Source organism: Leiobunum rupestre, chromosome 3 (genome assembly GCF_980474605.1).
Source record: "Leiobunum rupestre chromosome 3, qqLeiRupe1.1.hap1, whole genome shotgun sequence".
In the NCBI taxonomy this organism is placed as follows: Eukaryota; Metazoa; Arthropoda; class Arachnida; order Opiliones; family Sclerosomatidae; genus Leiobunum; species Leiobunum rupestre.
Genome location: NC_143386.1, coordinates 32,246,228 through 32,264,252, shown reverse-complemented (window position 1 = coordinate 32,264,252; position 18,025 = coordinate 32,246,228). Strand labels below are relative to the sequence as shown.

The 18,025-nt window shown below is 34.9% G+C and overlaps 1 long non-coding RNA gene across 1 annotated transcript; it reads left to right on the top strand.

The window, feature by feature from the left end:
- Positions 1-16,717: 16,717 nt before the first annotated feature.
- Positions 16,718-17,772, top strand: LOC149951502 (uncharacterized). The gene is made up of 3 exons (XR_016479924.1): positions 16,718-16,741; positions 16,813-16,866; positions 17,699-17,772. It is a non-coding gene; the product is annotated as an uncharacterized LOC149951502 (long non-coding RNA).
- Positions 17,773-18,025: the final 253 nt, after the last annotated feature.

Genomic DNA, 18,025 nt, shown 5'->3' with positions numbered 1-18,025 from the left:
ACTTTGCTAACGCTAGGGAAACCAATAGACACGTTTAGTCGTCATCGAGAAATTAGCGTTGCACAGAATCCCCCTGATGTATTAACTATATTTCCAATATTAAATTTATATTGGAACATATATCCGATCATCTTGTACTTTAACTTAATAAAACCAAGAGGAAATAAATCGAAAACGAATTTTTCGAGGTACCTGGTTTTGGAAATAAGGTAGCGAAACGTGAACGAGTTAGATGGCGCCTGTATAGAGCTCGGTGAAACAGATAAATTAACGGCCAAATTTTAAATTATTCATAAAAATTTCGTTTAACTGTTTATTTATGAATAATTTTCTGCTATGGATAAAATCAAATAAAACGGATATTTCTTATCCAAACACCGCGCCGAGCTCTACGCCTGTATCAATTGACACAAAATTCAAATATGACAAAAGTGCGTACGCGGGTTATGTGGGGTCACGCGAATTGACCAAAATTCTCAATTAAAATTTAAAATTCTGAATGCAACCGAAATCGTATTTCAGAACTGATCAGTACCAACTAAAAATAATAATATTCAAACAATTCACTCTTAATTTTAAAAAAGTACGTACATTTTACGACGAAAAATAGCCAAAAATCACTTAAGTGGGCAAATACCTCACTTCCGGGGCCCCGATCCCAAAAATTATGAAAATCCCGTCGAGGCTATAATAGTGCCTACCGATGGAGATATCAATCGCCTTTGTACCACTAACGTACCGCGAGCAATCATGTGTACGGTGGCTGGTCAAAAAAATAATTAGTGGCACACTTAATCTTAACTTCTGGGCATAACAAATATTTAGGGTCACACTTATTTATTGCGTTCCTAGTCATACGTTATTCTTATTTCAGGCAGGCTTTCAATGAAATGCGAATATAGCTTCAGCGCGTAATGAATTCAGGTATGACGCGAAATGGCTAATTAACTCACTTAAAATTAACTTTTTTCAACGCGACCGCAACCTAAGCTGGAATGGGCCTAGAAGTAACTAAACTTGTGAATTTTGATCCAATCTTACTTACCTTCTTCCTGTCGTACGACGTGGGTAAAATGGGCGTAAAACGTGCGTAAAACATCCAGGTTTGACGCGAAATGGGCAATTAACTCACTTAATTTTTTTGCTACGCAACTGCAACCGGAACCTAATATGGGCTGCACCCAGAATTAACTAAAATTCAGATTCCCGATGAAATCGAACTAAATTTAAACAAGTCGGCCAAGGCCGTAATATTAGTTCCACATAGGTGAATTAATTAATTATTCTCTAAGCCTTGGCGCGTGTCAAAAGGTTTAAGCATAACGTCAGACGTAAGCTTCTTTATCTGTATTCTAAGTTTGTGCTCCGTATCTCTAATCCAATAGGAACTACGAAGAAAATTCGCATACGCTCACTAACCCTTGGCGCGGTTTAAAAGAGTTAAACATAGGGTCAGACTTCAGCTTCTTAACTGTATTAAACGTTTGAGCCCAGTATCTCAAATCCAGTCCAAACTACGAAGAAAATTCGTGTAGGATCTATAAGCCTTGGCGCGTGTTAATATGGTTAAGCAAAGTCCCAAACGTAACCACCTTTACCTATATTCAAATTTTAAGCCCCATATTTCAAATCCGATAGGAACTACAAATATTATTAATTTTTCTCTAAGCCTTGGCGTTTGTCAAAAGGGTTAAGCATAGCGTCAGACGTAAGCTTCTTTATCTGTATTCTGAGTTTGGGTTCAGTATCTCAAATCCAATAGAAACTAATCTATTAATAACGCTTTACCCGGGAACTTTCGTACTCTGCGTAAATCAACGCTCAAAATCAGAAAAGGGGGGCTGAAACGTGCACACAATAAAGAGGTATAGCAGTAATATAGATTAAACATTAAACGGAATTTAAAAGTTAATCGGATCCAAAATAATAAGACTGCGTAATAATGCTAAGCCTTCGTAAATTTAAAATTAAGTCTGGTAAAATATCCGCAATACCCATCCTAATAACTACATCCAGTTTCAAAGTTATACATCAAATCGCACCCGAATAGCGTTAAAATAAGGCCAAAACAAGCTAAGCCTTGGTTAAATTAAAATTAAGTCTGGTAAAATATCCGCAATGTCCATCCTAATAACTACATCAAGTTTCAAAGTTATACCTCAAATCGCACGCGAATAGCGTTGGCCATAAACGGCTCCGTTAAGTAAGTGTCACACTTATTTGTTACTTCTAGCCATACACGGCTCCGTTAAGTAAGTGTCACACTTATTTGTTACTTCTAGCCATACACGGCTCCGTTAAGTAAGTGTCACACTTATTTGTTACTTCTAGCCATACACGGCTCCGTTAAGTAAGTGTCACACTCATTTGTTACTTCTAGCCATACACGGCTCCGTTAAGTAAGTGTCACACTTATTTGTTACTTCTGGCCATACATGGCTTCGATAAGTAAGTGTAACACTTATTTGTTACTTCTAGCCATACACGGCTCCGTTAAGTAAGTGTAACACTTATTTGTTACTTCTAGCCATACACGGCTCCGTTAAGTAAGTGTCACACTTATTTGTTTTTTCTGGCCATACACGGCTTCAATAAGAAAGTGTCACACTTATTTGTTACTTCTGGCCATACACGCACTCTGCGTAAGTGTCACACTTATTTAAGTTTCAAAGTTATACCTGAAATCGCACGCGAATAAAAATTTGGCCAAAACATGCTAAGCCTTGGTTAAATTAAAATGAAATCTGGTTAAATATCCGGAATACCCATCCTAATAACTACATCAAGTTTCAAAGTTATACCTCAAATCGCACGCGAATAGCGTTGGCCATACACGGTAGAGATGAATAGCGTTAAAATAAGGCCAAAACAAGCCAAGCCTTGGTTAAATTAAAATTAAGTCTGGTAAAATATCCGCAATGTCCATCCTAATAACTACATCAAGTTTCAAAGTTATACCTCAAATCGCACGCGAATAGCGTTGGCCATAAACGGCTCCGTTAAGTAAGTGTCACACTTATTTGTTACTTCTAGCCATACACGGCTCCATTAAGTAAGTGTCACACTTATTTGTTACTTCTAGCCATACACGGCTCCGTTAAGTAAGTGTCACACTTATTTGTTACTTCTAGCCATACACGGCTCCGTTAAGTAAGTGTCACACTTATTTGTTACTTCTAGCCATACACGGCTCCGTTAAGTAAGTGTCACACTCATTTGTTACTTCTAGCCATACACGGCTCCGTTAAGTAAGTGTCACACTTACTTGTTACTTCTGGCCATACATGGCTTCGATAAGTAAGTGTAACACTTATTTGTTACTTCTAGCCATACACGGCTCCGTTAAGTAAGTGTAACACTTATTTGTTACTTCTAGCCATACACGGCTCCGTTAAGTAAGTGTCACACTTATTTGTTTTTTCTGGCCATACACGGCTTCAATAAGAAAGTGTCACACTTATTTGTTACTTCTGGCCATACACGCACTCTGCGTAAGTGTCACACTTATTTAAGTTTCAAAGTTATACCTGAAATCGCACGCGAATAAAAATTTGGCCAAAACATGCTAAGCCTTGGTTAAATTAAAATGAAATCTGGTTAAATATCCGGAATACCCATCCTAATAACTACATCAAGTTTCAAAGTTATACCTCAAATCGCACGCGAATAGCGTTGGCCATACACGGTAGAGATGAGTCGGGCCGGCTATTTCTAAAACCCGACCCGACCCGGCCCGCCAAAATTCATTAAAACTGAAACCCGACCCGACTCGACCCGCCAAAATTATTTATTTCGAAAACCCGACCCGACCCGACCCGACCCGACCCGATAAAATTTGTAAAATTTTAAACCCGACCCGCCAAGGCCCGATAAAATTGAAACCCGACCCGACGCGATAAACTTGCACTTTTTATGGTCATAGTATACGCTTGTACTATATGCTAGAGAAGTAAGTTACGCACTCTGCGTAAGTGTGCATTTATTTATTTCTTCTGGCGATACGCGGCTTCGAGAAGTAAGTTACGCACTCTGCGTAAAGCTGGTTTCACACTCGACGGAAAATTAGCAGCGGAAAGTTGAACGTTAGCGGTAAATGTAATGGGAATCAATTTTCAGCTCGGCATTTATTATCGTCTTTCCGTCATATTTTCGGTCGAGTGAGAAACCAGCTTAAGTGTACATTTATTTATTTCTTCTGGCGATACGCGGCTTCGAGAAGTAAGTTACGCACTCTGCGTAAGTGTACATTTATTTTTTTATTCTGGCGATACGTGGCTTCGAGAAGTAAGTTACGAACTCTGCGTAAGGCAAAAACGAAAGCCAGCGGAATTGTGGTTTCGCCCAAGGGCCCCTAATTTTTCTAGGGCGCCATAACCTGGCACACCATTAAAAATAAGGTAAATACGTATTTTATAAAAGAAATAAATTTTTTATGTCACTTACGAGGAGTGTACCCGAGGTGTAAATCACCGATTTTGATGAAACTCGGGGGGTATGTAGACCCTGGGGTAACATGAATTTTCACCTAGGGAAAAGTTACGCTGGGCTTCCGTTTTTCTATGGCAACAGAAAATGTTTTTGAAAACTAAAAATTAAAAAATCCGCATTTAAAAAAGCATGGGATTTTCTCGGTTAAAAACTAAAAAAAAAATTTTAATTTCAACTAAAATGCTAAATTTGAACCATTTGAAAAGTTCATTGAATTTGATAAATAAAGGAATATTTGCAAATTTGACCTGAATAGGGTATTGTCAATTAATTTTTTTTAAATCGACAAAATTGGCTAAATTGACCAAAATGGCAAAATTGGGTAAAATGACCTAAAATGTTTAAAAAAGGATAAAATCGGGTTTAACCAACTAATATCGTCTAAAATGGGGTAAAATTATAAATTTTGGTAAAATAATCAAAATTCGTCCAAATGACAAAAATTGAGTAAAATTGTGTTAAAACAACTAATATCGGCTACAATTGGGTAAAATGATAAATTTTTGGGTAAAAAAACTAAATTTGGGTATAATGACGTAAAATGTTTAAAACTGGATTAAATCGTGTTAAACAACTAATATCGTCTAAAATGGGGTAAAATTATAAAATTGTGGGGAGTAATTTGAGAAAATTGAGTAAAACAGCCAAAAATTAATAAAATTGAATAAAATTGTGTTAATCCAACTACTATCGGCTACATTTGGGTAAAATGATAAAATTTGGGTAAAACCATTGAGTTGGGAATATTAATCTAGAGGTCCAATCAAAACGCCGAATTTCAGTATTTCGCGAAACAAGTTTTAAAAAAATTAGAATACTGCCGTCTGCTCCCAAACGACGAGAAAACGTTATCATTCTACCCGTGGCGCCGTCTATCTCTCAATGGTTCGTTCAAATAAGACGCGTTTTCCGGCAAAAAATATTTTTTTTTTCAAAAATAATGGATGGCGCCACGGGTCATATGATAACGTTTTCTAGTAATTTTAGAGGAGACGGCACATTTGTAATTTTCAAAAACTTGGTTCGCGGGGAGCAGATTTGATTGGATCTCTAGATTAATATTCCCAACTCAATGGGTAAAACAGCCCAAATTTGACGTTGAAGTAAGTTTTTTCAAAATTGGGGTATTTTGGATGGGAGCGAAAGGGAGGTTTTTGACGAAAAAATCTTTAAGTTATAGTAGTTTTCGTTATTAATTAGTGTTTACGAAATTTCAATGAAATCGATAACCTTTTAGTTTCTACTTAACCTTATTTTGAAGGTTTTCTTCCGTTTATCTACTAATGATCCTTCATCACTTTTTGGTAGTTTGGCAGATTTATTTTAGCCAATTTCAATTGATTTAAGACGATTCTAGTCGAAACTTATTTAATTTAAGTAAATACTGCAATTTAATCCAATTTCATTCATTTCAAATAACTCAACGCGATTCTAGTCAAATTCATTTATTTTACCCCAATTCCGGTTGTTTAACCAAATTTTATTCATTTTATTCAATTTTAATCATTTTTAGCAACGTGTTTGGATGTTTTACCCAAATTTTATCATTTTACCCAAATGTAGCCGATATTAGTAGTTTTAACACAATTCTACCCAATTTTTGTAATTTGGGCGAATTCTGATTATTTTACCCAAATTTTATCATTTTACCCCATTTGACGATATTAGTTGGTTAAACCCAATTTAATCCAATTTTAAACATTTTAGGTCATTTTACCCAATTTTGATCTTTTTACCTAATTTTGGTCAATTTAGCCAATTTTTGTCGATTTCAAAAAAAATTATTTAGGTAAAATTTGCAAATATTCCTTTATTTATCAAATTCAATGAACGTTTCTCAATTTTACACAAATTTGGTTTAAGTTTACCCAAACTTGATGAATTTCACCCAAAATTGTTCAAATTTAGCATTTTAGTTGAAATTTAAATTTTTCTTTTTTTGAGTTTTCAAAAATTTTCACAGGGTACGGTTCGGAAGTAAAGGATTCTACGAAGAAACATCTCCGAAGAAATATAGAAACGGAATTTGGAGAATATTTAAAATTTTTCTCCGTTAACCGAAGAATATTTTTAAGAGAATGCTATTTGTCTTTTGACTAGCTATTGGAAGTCTAACGAGGAGACGACCCGAGGTGGTTCTCACCGATTTTGTTCAAAGTTGGGGGATTGTTAGACCTAGATGTAACATGAAACCCGTTAAAGGGAAAAGTTACGCTGGGCTTCCGTTTTGCCATGGCAACCAAAAATGTTTTTAACAACATAAAATGAGAAAAGGTCTATGTAAAATAGCATGCGAAAATGATAAATTCTAAGGGTCCCCCCTGTGCAAAATTTCAATAAATCAAAAAAACAATTATTTTTAAAAAAATTAAAAAAATAGTAAATTTTACATTTTTGGATTACTTTGGACAAATAGGGGGAATAAAAACCATTTTGAGTGAACTCGAGCTAATTTGAATAAATAGGTCGAAATTTTAGGTATAATACAAAATATTTGTAAAACTTATGCCGTGATAACTGCCTTATATTTTCGCCGATAAATCTTAAAATTTCTACATTACATTATCTGAGCGATGTAAACAGATTTGTAGATTTCGATAGAAAAACGACGCCTTTTTATAAAATGGCGGATACAAATATAAATCATGGTGCAATAAGTTAGGTAATTTGTATCCGATTAACCTGAGATTTTCTACGTTACATTATCTGAACGATGTTAACAGATTTTTAGATTTCGATAGAAAAACGACGCCATTTTATAAAATGGCGGATACAAATATAAATCATGGTGCAATAAGTTAGGTAATTTGTATCCGATTAACCTGAGAATTTCTACGTTACTTTATGTGAACGATGTTAACAGATTTTTAGATTTCGATAGAAAAACGACGCCATTTTATAAAATGGCGGATACAAATATAAATCATGTTGCAATAAGTTAGGTAATTTGTATCCGATTAACCTGAGAATTTCTACGTTAATTTATCTGAACGATGTTAACAGATTTTTAGATTTCGATAGAAAAACTACGCCATTTTATAAAATGGCGGATACAAATATAAATCATGGTGCAATAAGTTAGGTAATTTGTATCCGATTAACCTGAGATTTTCTACGTTACATTATCTGCCCGAATGAATTCGTACTATAGATTTTAATAGAAATCCGACACCATTTTGTAAAATGGCGGATATCAATAAAACTCATCGTGCGATAAGTTCCGTAAATATTCGTCGATTAATCATCAATTTTCTACGTTTCATTATCTGCCCGAGCTAATTAGACCTATGGGTTTTCCAATAATAATCCGACGCCATTTTGAAATATGGTGGATATAAATATAACTTATGATGCGATAACTGCCGAAATTATTTGTTGATTTACGTGAAATTTTCAACATTACATTATCTGACCGAATAAATAATCCCCTTTACACTGTGATAGAAGTCTGACGCTATTTTACAAAATGGCAGATATCATAATGCGATAACTGCCAAAATTATTTGTCCAATTACTTGAAATTTTCTACTTTACATTACCTATTAAAGATAATTAATCCTATAAATTTTAATATAATTCAAGTCCATTTGGAAAAATGGTGGATGTCAAAATGTCTCAAGGTCATATAAGTTCCGTAATTATTCGACGATAAATCTGAAATTTTCTGTTTCATTAAATGATCGAGTAAATAAGTCCTTTCTATTTTGAAAGAATTCCGAAGCCTTTTTGCAAAATGGCGCATGTCTGAGAAGATCCGTAATTATTAATCAACTATTCTGAAATTTTCTATTTCTGACCGAGTATATTAGTCCTATTTCTTTTGAGAGAAATACGCTGTTTTTCAAAATATCCATGTATCCCCTAGGTGCGATAAATTCAGTATTATTATTGTTATAAAAAATGTATACGAAACTTCATATAAAATGGGTAAATTTTAATACATTTCGGCAAAATCCAATAATATTGGGTAAGTTCTTATATCATTGGATTAATATAAAATAATTATGGTTAAATTCATCATTTAGGCATAATTTGGGTTAATTGAAATATTATTAAATTAGTTCAATTGGCATTGTAGAATTATTGGTAATTCGCGAAATGTTTGGTAAATCAGAAAATGGTTGTAATTTGGGAAATTATTAATAATTTGGGAAATAATTTGTTATTCTGGAAATTATTGGTAACTAAGGAAATTATTGGTAACTCGGGAAATTATTGATAACTCGGGAAATTATTGGTAACTCGGGAAATTATTGGTAATTCGGGAGATTATATTCCAATATGTCAAACATGGTCGAAATCAGTTATGCGCCAAGGAAAGGTAGACTTAATTAAAAATATTTTAACGTTTGGACTTCACTACAGCAAAAGAGTAGAGTTAAAGTATCACCTATAGGAGGAGTAATATTGGTCTATATATTTACTAATTTGATTAAAGAGTAGTAAGGTTATGTGTAGACCCCTGAAATAGCCAATCACTTTATCTTCTCCTTCCCACAATTCCCTCGGAAAATCGTTGCAAAAATTTAAAAGCTGATTTCTTTACTCGTCTATTTACCAAATATAATATACATTTTTCCGATATTTATTTTAACCAAATAATATATTATAATATAAACTTACCAAAATTATTATAATTCGCCCAATGGTAAATTGGTAAATGAACTTACACTACATAAATTGGATTTAGTGAAAATTAATAGACTGTAAACAAAATTATGTTAATTGCACAATATTATTGGAATTTTCTCAATATATTCAAATATACACAATATTATTTAAATTAACCAATGTTATATAAATATACACAATACTATTATTTCAATTAACCAAATATTATTGGAATTTACTCAAAATTGTTCCAATATGTTATCAAAATTATTTGAAGTTACTCAATATTATATAGTTTGTATTTATCCCAATTTATATGAATGTCGAAAATGTAATTTGAACTAATTTAATGTAATTCCATTTTACCCAAATAATAAGTATTTACGTAAATGTATTCCTTTCCAAATTTAATGTAAAATTAACCTTAATTATTTCAGTTAACTAAGTGACTTATTTATTCGGTCAGATAATGTAATTAAGAAGATTTTACGTAAATCGACAAATTATTTCGGCAGTTATCGCATCATAAGTTATATTTATATCCACCATATTTCAAAATGGCGTCGGATTATTATTGGAAAACCAATAGGTCTAATTAGCTCGGGCAGATAATGAAACGTAGAAAATTGATGATTAATCGACGAATATTTACGGAACTTATCGCACGATGAGTTTTATTGATATCCGCCATTTTACAAAATGGTGTCGGATTTCTATTAAAATCTATAGTACGAATTCATTCGGGCAGATAATGTAACGTAGAAAATCTCAGGTTAATCGGATACAAATTACCTAATTTATTGCACCACGATTTATATTTGTATCCGCCATTTTATAAAATGGCGTCGTTTTTCTATCAAATTCTAAAAATCTGTTTACCTCGTTCAGATAATGTAACGTAGAAAATCTCAGGTTAATCGGATACAAATTACCTAACTTATTGCACCATGATTTATATTTGTATCCGCCATTTTATAAAATGGCGTAGTTTTTCTATTGAAATCTAAAAATCTGTTTACATCGTTCAGATAATGTAATGTAGAAATTTTAAGATTTATCGGCCAAAATATATGGCAGTTATCACGACATAAGTTTTACAAATATTTTGTATTATACCTAAAATTTCGACCTATTTATTCAAATTAGCTCGAGTTCACCCAAAATGGTTTTTATTCCCCCTATTTGTCCAAAGTAATCCAAAAATGTAAAATTTACTATTTTTTAAATTTTTTTATTTATTGAAATTTTGCACAGGGGGGACCCTTAGAATTTATCATTTTCGCATGTTATTTTACATAGACTTTTCCTCATTTTATGTTGTCAAAAACATTTTTGGTTGCCATGCCAAAACGGAAGCCCAGCGTAACTTTTCCCTTTAACTGGTTTCATGTTACATCTAGGTCTAACAATCCCCCAACTTTGAACAAAATCGGTGAGAACCACCTCGGGTCGTCTCCTCGTAAGTGAACTTAAAGCTGAAGTTTGCGGAGTAGAAGGAAAGTGAGGGGGACACATCGATCCCGGGATCGGGATCGTCGGGATCGTCGGGATCCGGGATTTAAGGGGTGAAATGGGGGTAAAATCGTCGAAAAGTCTATGTATTTATGATATTTCTCGCAACGATTTGTGTTTTCGTAAATCAACATATTGTGTTCAGACCAGCTTGTTTCTTTATCTCCGCTTATCTCGAGTGACACTCGGTACTTGAACGTATATATTTCTTATCGCGTTTTATCGTACGGAATAAGTTGAAATGATGTAAAAAGTGATAACCTAGGAGGAAGATAGCGCGCGTGCGCGGATTACCCGGGGGACGCGGTTAATTTAAATTTAAAACATGGATTTGAGTGTTTTCACGTCTTGGAATATTCGTTGTTAAAGTGACGTAGAATGGACATATTTTTAAACTTCATTTTAATATCATTAGCACGTAAGTGGTACTTAAATATGCTTGGCACTTGAACCTATATCACGAGTATTTCTTTAAACGAATATTTCAAGTTTTAGTATGAGAAACGTATCATTCTCAAGTATTGTAATTGTACACGTGATTCCGTATGAGGACCGGGTAAATTCCTATATACGTAACGCGATACACTTCAAAATGCGCATACGTAGAATGGAATTAATTTTAAACTCCGTTTTAATAAATAAGATATCGAAGATAAATAATTTCAGAGTATAAAAAGGGAAAACCGTATAATAGCAAGGCCATATTATTTAGAAAGTTCACCATCTGTATTGTATTGGAAGTGACTCCGAGGAACCTTAAAATGTAAGTAGGAATACTCGGTTATTATTCTTAACTTTGTCTTAATGTATGTATTTTATAGGAATTGTTAATTTCCTGTGTCTGCTGACAAAGGGTTAATCGTTTATGCATATGAAACCATCTACTGCGGTCTATTGGATTTAACAAAGGGCATCAAACTAACAGAAGCGGAACTGCAAGTGCTATGGACCAAAAAAAGATGCCATTGAAGCTTATTTCAATAACGAAGCTGAAACTTTGTGGGTTTTCACAGGTTTTCGGTTCATAGATTTGCCGAACAAAAGGTTCTAGATGTTAGACAAATGTACAGTGGTTATGGAGTAAACTATGGAAAACTGTTGCCGACTAAAGAGGGGGTAGCTTTCGCTCAATCTTCTTGGTTGAATTTCATCGACCAGTACGAGTCTTTTCAGAAGTGTTTAAAGCAAATCAAGGAAATAAAGAAGGTGATGACCAACGTTGTAATTAAACAATTACATGAAGCTCTTAAAAAATCGTGCAATGGCTGTCAAATTGATCATCCATCTCAACTCCAGCATGATTGTATCATGACGGATTTTTCTAAGCGTGTAGATTTACATTTTTATGAAATAATTATGTCGGTAGATTGTGAAAATATTATTGAAATGTTTACTATTCGCTGTGGATTGTCAAAAGAAATTTTAAATAATATAATGTCACTTATAATATGCAATGCTAAAATCTTGTTAAAAAACTAATAAAATTGATTACACTAATGTTCCGATTCTCATTAACCATTATGGATTTAAGCTTACAACTACCAATGAATGGGCTTGTAGCCGGATCCACCCAATGCGGAAAGTCATTCCTGGTGGGACGGTTGATTCAACATAAGAAGACCTGCATATCCCCTCCTCTGGAGAGGATAATATGGTGTTATACCGAGTATCAGCCGAAACTATTTCAATCAATATTAGAACACACACCTTCAGTCGAGTTTCACGAAGGGTTACTCGATGTTAATATATTAAACTCGCAAATTAGGAATTTAGTTATTTTAGACGATTTATTATGCGAGATATCTAATAATAAAGATGTAACTAATTTATTTATTCGTGGATCTCATCACAGGAACACCTCCGTACTAATTTTAATGCAAAACCTTTATTACCCCGGAAAAGAAATTAGAACTTTAAATTTAAATGCCCATTATACATTTATTTTTAAATCACCACGAGATAAATCAACAATTTATCATCTCGCGAGGCAGATATCTCCAACCAATAGCAAATACGTTTCAACAAGCTACGTCACGGAAATTTGGGTATTTATTAGTCGACTTGAAACCTCACACCCCAGATCAGTATTTACTACGAACAGGTTTAATACCGGATGAAGAATCGGCGGTCTTTATTCCAAAATGAAGTGTATTATAGAAGGGAATTTCTTTTGGGTTAATCGAGAGTCGATTGTTAAAGAATTAGCTTACGTAGTATTAGAAACTGAAGAATCGGAAGTGTTTACTTTCAAATCTCCATACCCTTTCAAAGAGCTTTCAAATGAAGATAAAAGACAATGCAGATGGATATCTCATAACATTTGTCACCTTCGATGGGATCACGGCGAACGTCCTTACAGAACGAAACGTGACATTTGCAATCAGATAGCGGAAAAAGCAACTTCGTTTTTCACCAAAGGTTTAGAAAAAGCTGCAGTATTATCGACACTCCTTGGTGTTTCAGTAACTAACATCGAAGATACCGGTTGTCCTAAGTTATCAGAACTAGAAGACGTTGAATTAAACTGCCCTTTTCATTCCGAAACTGTTCATTGCGCTTTAAGAAAGGCTAATAAAATCTCTAAATGGTGTCTCAAAACGAGTAAAGGAAAACATAGACTTTCTACGTTTCCTGACATCCTGTAATCTAAATCAAAGAAAGACAGCTATTAAATACGCTAGCAAGGAAGCTATATTGGCTCTCGTTGAATGTTGTATAAATGTATTACACGGAACAATTGAACTTTCAGAACGTCATCGTAAGCGGTTAAAGAAACATAGCGCGGCTATACGAAACGTGTCGAAGAAGAACCCTATATCAAAACGACGAAAGATACTGGTACAAAAGGGTGGTTTTCTTCCATTTTTATTAGCGCCACTGCTATCTATCGTTAGCTCAGTCGCCGGAAGTGCAATAAGCCGAGCTATAAACCGATGATGGCTCGAAAAATGCTTCTAGTACCTGAAGATGTAATGGAGAGATTAAAGAACACTACACCTTCCAAAACAGAAGGAACACCTGAACTTCAAAAAGAGAAGACACTCGATGATGAAATGAAATCTATTCTAGATAATCCAGATTTAAACGAATTAGAGAAATTAGCATTATACAATCAAACTCTCCAACGACGGTTAACTTACATACGTTAAGAGCAAATCACTCCCAATATTGAAAACTCTGGACGGCCTAAAACCTGGTTCGCGCAAATATCTTATTCTCTACCTGCAACTTATGTTAGTGATGCAATTTCATTATACCGAGCGACTACGGAAGATCCGAGATATATTAGATGGGCTAACTCAGGAGAGCTTTCTATTCGAGGACAAGTGATTGGAGGATCTAACATAATCGATCTTTTGTATGATTCTGTGAGAAAAACGCCTGGAACAGTGTTTCATCCTATAGGAGTTACAGAGTTTTACGAGGGTATTCATAAGTCAAATATTTCAAAACGTTTAATTAAAAATCCTGTAAGATTGACACTGTTAAAAACATTCGCTGTAATTCATACACCACCAAGTAGTTCAATGTTATCATCATCTTCACCTAGTCCTCTAAGACCTTGGTTGCATACTAAATAAAATATATTAACCTGATAATTTTGTTCTCATTTCATAGTATAAGCCTACAATGGAAGGTTGTACAGAAACGGTCTCTTTAGGACTTTTAGCCTATTTATCACAATCATTTTCAAAATCACCGAAAATTATCACAGCTGTATTAATTATCATAGTTATTATAATATAAGAATTATTTAATTTCTTTTTTTGGCGTTACATGCCATTACATCAAAATATTACCCGATATGGAGAAAGAACTTGAGAAAATCTATACTAATCCCGCAGACCCAGGGTCAATCGCTGGAGTTCGAACGCTCTATAATTCAGCTCGACATAAAGGTTTAAAGGTTTCATTGGAAAAAGTAAAACAATTTATAATAAAGCAGGATACATATACGCTGCAGTACGTTTCTGTAAGCAAGTAAAACAGTTCAGTCATTTTATTTTTGTACAATATCCTTATGTATATTTTACTTACAGAACTGTTATTTGTACTAAGAACTGTAGAGATTACAGAACTATTTCTGTAATCCATGATCAACGATTTTGGCTGTTAAAATGACCAAATATGTTTATTTGTGGCACTGTAATTTTCACCAAAAACTGCAAAAATTACAGATCTCGTCTTGTAATTTGCCCTACAATTATTTAATGTAAGTTTTACGTGTATATCCGTAGTTGTAATATAAATATTTTATAGAAACGAAATTTTCTAAATTTCTGCGGTTATTACCATAAGCCTATGATAGCCACTGTCGCACCTAACGGAACGCGCCTCTTGCGACCACGATAAAGCGCGGCTCCTATCTGTCGTTTCAAAGGAATCCGGTGCCTGGCTGAAAGCGCTTCCTTCTCCGTCTCTGGGTACTCATCTCGACGATAATTCTTTCAGAATCGCCATCGGTCTTCGCTTGGTTGTTCATATCTGCATTCCGCGCATCTGCAACTGTGGTGCCCATGTCGAATCATTCGGGACCCATGGTAAAGTTGCAAAAAAAACGCTGGTCGTCTGTCCCGCCACGCCGCCGTCAACGACATCGTACGGCGCGCTCTCGTCACATGTCCGCCTGTGTGCCCTCCGTCCTCGAGGGACGACTGCAAACGCCCAGATGGCATGACCATTGTCCCTTGGTCCGGTGGTAAATCATTAGTAAGGGATTTCACATACTCCGACCCCATAGCGCCTTCGTATTTGGCTTCGTCTTCTACAGCCCCTCTCTGGGCCGCTATCCAGGCTGAATTGAACAAAAACGCCATATAAATGTGGGCCTCGGTCATCACTTCCAGTTCTGTGCTTTGACTGTTGAAACTCTTGGCTTGGCCCTGGAACCCGCAACTGACCGGAAATTTTGGAAAGTAACCGGGTAGCCGCGTTCCGTGGAATACATCAGCCAACGCATAGCCATTGCGGCCGCCGTCTTGAACACGTTCCTACTAGGCTCGTCTCTTGGGGAATTTATTTTCAAACTCCACTAATTTTTACTGTTTCAATTTTGTAAACCAATTTTTTTTAAATAAATTAAAAAGTTAATTCTTGATGATAGGCTTACTTATGTAACATTCATGCTACTGAGAAATAAACCCTATAGCAGATTAGGTGAAATCCCACACCAAAGATTTGCCACCTAAGCATACGGAGCCTTTGTCATCCGTCAGGTCGTTTTATCGTCGTCGCACAAGCTAGGCACGATTTAAAATGTCGCTCACGGCAGCATGACTGTGTGGGTCGCTACTCGTGTCATGACGCGACAAGCAACTCTCACCTCTTTTATAATAGTTCTTTCTATAAATAATTTACGCTTACCCAACTTGTTAAAAGTAGAAGTATAACATGTTGCTCTTACGTCACAAGACTGAGCTTTGGTGGAATTATCTTAGCACGCGCGATTTGCACGAGCGTTAGAAAATAGGAAGCTCCTCGTGATGCGAGCGCGCGCTCGTAGTGTTGGAGAAGGTAAATGCAGTGACGTAAGAGCTACATTAAAACAAGAAGGCCATGTTACTTTATAGAAAGAACTATTCAAACCTTTAGTGCAAAAAAAAAAGAAATCAACAACGCCACGGCAAAGTATCAACCAAGCACGTGATTATTTTGATGTATCAGAAAAAGAGCGGTCAGTTATCACAACATCAAATAAAATTGCATTGTTTTTTCTCTACTCTAGACTGTGAGTAGACGAATTAGCAGACGGAAATCCAGTAGTTTAGCGAACTTCTCGCGTTGGCCGCTGGAAGGTTCTATGGTAACCGAATGTCTTATTTTTTAAATTACAGTTTAACAACTTGCGCAAAAATTACCAAAATTAAAATAACGTAGACGACGAATTTTTCCAGTGCACAAGATTAATTTAAAACATAAATAGTTAATTTATGTAATTAAATTTAGTCATTTTGAGCCCACTACTTTGTTTTTATAAAACATGGTGACCTGTATAAAACAAAATTTTCACGCTTAATTTTCGTTTCTGCTTTCAAATTTCGCGCTTGTCATTTCTTGGCATTTTTTCGAGCTCGATCTTGGAATTTTGTAAATCATAGAGTGGCAACACTGCTCATGACTCCGGACTGAAGTTAGTGTCGAAACTGCAGCGCAGCGTAAGTTAAAGCTATACGATTTTAATGTTCCAGTTTTGATGTTAAGGAATGTAAATAGTGACGTAGACTGGAGCTTAGGTGGTGAGGCACTAATTTAAAAGTAAGCTTAATTAATTTTTATTTATTATTTTATTGAAACACCTATTGTATTAAGTAAACCCGTTGGCTAAATTTTACTATATGGGAATGGGTGCCGTAGAACACATGACGGACATTGACGCAAAGATTGTGCAAACCATACTAAGCTTTCTGGGGACCATAGTTCGACAGTAGTAGAACTCGTGAAGATGACATTGTTTGAATTATTTCTTTTGGACTGTACTACAATAATATTGAATTATTTTTTAATATTTTGGACGTTTTTTGACAAATCTGAAACGCGTACTTTGTGAAACTCCTCTCACGCTCCTCTCCCTTTGAAGTTTCGCGCATCTCGCCTGTCAGATTCTGACACTGTTCTCACAGGGGTAGAACAACGACCATCACTGGCCGGTGACCACATTAGATTTACTGTCTTTAACTTCTTTATAGCTTTCTAATGTCAGCATATTATGTGCTCTTGTTCATATTTAATTACCACTTCAAAAGAAGTTATGGGTCCCAGTGGCGTAGCTAGACCTTTTGCAGAGAAATAGTTTTCAAAACTAGTTTAAAATGGAGTATTGACCGTCGCTTCAGTTGCCATGAAGTGAAAAGTGCCGCCCCCCTAGCTACTCTACTGATTGGTCCATGAAAATTGTTTTAGACGGTCAGGGAAAACCTGGAAAAGTTGGGGAATTTTAAAATGAAAACGTTTTGGCAACCCGTATTAACATTAAGAGGGAATAATCTTTCCTTGTATAATAAGTCCTTTCTTTGAATGCGGGCTGACTCTACTACTAAACATAAATTATTGAGGTCAAGGTTTAACTAATTTTCTTTCAATATTATAGATGCATCGCCAAGATAAATCCAGAGAATCCGAAAGAGGTTATAAACGTGAAGATCTTTTTTATATAAACAAAATATCCCAATATGATTGGATAATAATTAAAAATAAAATCCTGTAGTAATTTTGGGAAATTGGCTCATGAATAAATGATTTTTTCGAAATTGTATCCAATATTTTGTAATATTTGCAAAATATAGGTTTTTTATCACAACGGAATGTCCGTTTTTCAAAAGAAGTTTCCTTAAAAAACCGAATTCAAAGTATTTCAGAAAATCTGAGTTAAGTGTTTTTTACCGAAATTATCTGAAATGTTTATAGAATTCCGTTT